The sequence below is a fragment of the Chinchilla lanigera genome, unplaced genomic scaffold (assembly GCF_000276665.1).
Source record: "Chinchilla lanigera isolate Chin_1 unplaced genomic scaffold, ChiLan1.0 scaffold00006, whole genome shotgun sequence".
NCBI classification, from domain to species: Eukaryota; Metazoa; Chordata; class Mammalia; order Rodentia; family Chinchillidae; genus Chinchilla; species Chinchilla lanigera.
Window position 1 is genome coordinate 1239328 of NW_004955407.1, and position 1901 is coordinate 1241228.

Genomic DNA, 1901 nt, shown 5'->3' on the forward strand with positions numbered 1-1901 from the left:
ATGACATTCACAGATCATGATGCATGATTTCAAAAAGAATATAAATCTTTAGTCATAAAATCCACAATTAGCTGGCCAGATAACTTTCTGTCTTTGATTGCCCTTTTGAGTGGTAAATACACTACTGTCCTTATTTTTATTGACTAACAATAAAAGTAGTTTTAAAACTTAAAATCACTGATTTCCCAAATCATCCATCTTAATTAATAGTTTTCTTCTGCCACAATGGATATTTCATCCAATATTCAAAAACTGCCATATTGCAAAGAATACTCACTATACATTCTTCAGGAATCTGTCTTTTACTTTACTGTCAACTTCCAAAACAGTATCTCTACCACATGTCCCTCTCTTATGCCCTAGAGAGTTTAGAACCTCTCAAAATTAACATGTTCACCTCTGAACTGCTCATTTTCCTGCCACTGTGCACCGCCTCCTGATTTCCCTATTCAGCTACTTGCACACAGCATCTCAAGTTCTGAAATTATGAACCAATATCCCATACATTAGTTTATTTTGTGCTACTAAATAAGAATACCAGAGGCTGCACAACTTATGGAACACAGAAATTCATTTTGCACGATTCTGAATGGTAGGAGATATAGAATCTAGATGCTGTGCCTGGACAGGGATTTTCTCCTGTGTTTTTAAGTGACATAAGGCAGCGACACAGAGTCACCTTCAGTCAGATCCTTCACAAGGGTCCTTAACGTGACTCACAAGGGAGGCACCTCCGAGGCTTACCCACCTCTTAAAAGTTCCACCTCTTTAGGCTACAATGTTGCCAACACCTAAATTTTAAAGAGAACATATTCAAACAATAGGGACACCATGCCACACACAACCTTCACTCTTTACAGTGAATCTATCAGTTTGTAACTGGATGTTGTAGGCAGAATCATGCCCCGCCCCAAAGTTATTCATGTCCTAATCCAAGAAGCCTGTGAATATTTGGTTACAGTACAAGGAAGTTAAGGTTGCATACTGAAACAAGGTTGCAAAGCAGCTAACCTTAAAATAGGGGAGATCAGTCTTTACCGGAAAGGCACAATGGTATAATACATAGAAGACACAGCAGAGTCAGAAGATGTTACTCCAGAAAAAATGCATATAGAGATGCATTTTTATGCCATTTCTTTTCTTCAAGGCTGGAGAAAGGCAGTCGAGCCAAGAGGAATAGGCGCCTCCAGAAAGCAGAAAGTACAAGATATAGATTCCCCCGGGAGTCAACAGAAAGCAACATAATTATGCTAACACTTTGATTTTCGTCTAGGGAGACTTGGGGCAGACTTTTAACCTACAAAACTGCAAGAATCAATTTGTATTGTTTAAGGTGCTAAATATATTGTGATACAGTACAGCACCAACGGAGAATATACTGAACTTTCTAAATCAACTTAAATGTCTATTGTGCCCTTTTCTACCTATCCCAGCTTTTACCTAAAGTCCCTTGATCTTACCAATCCCATTGAATTCAAAGTAGCCTCAGTGGTTGGCTTAAAATACACATTTAATTTCTATATTTTCTGTTCAAAATTCCTCATTCTCTTAAAATTCATCTGTATCAATCTCTCTCCCATATATTTGCTCAAATAAAAGTTTGTTCCTTTATGCACACAGACACATGAATTAAATGTTTCTCGTCCATCCACATACATATGCAATACACATGTGTATGTATGTGACATATACATGTGTGTGTATGTGACATATACACATGTGTATGTGACATACATCCACCCACATATACACACATGTACATGCATCCACACATATATACACACATATACATGCATCCACCCACATATATACACATATACATGCATCCGCCCACATATATACACATATATATGCATCCACCCACGTATATACACATATATATGCATCCGCCCACATATAAA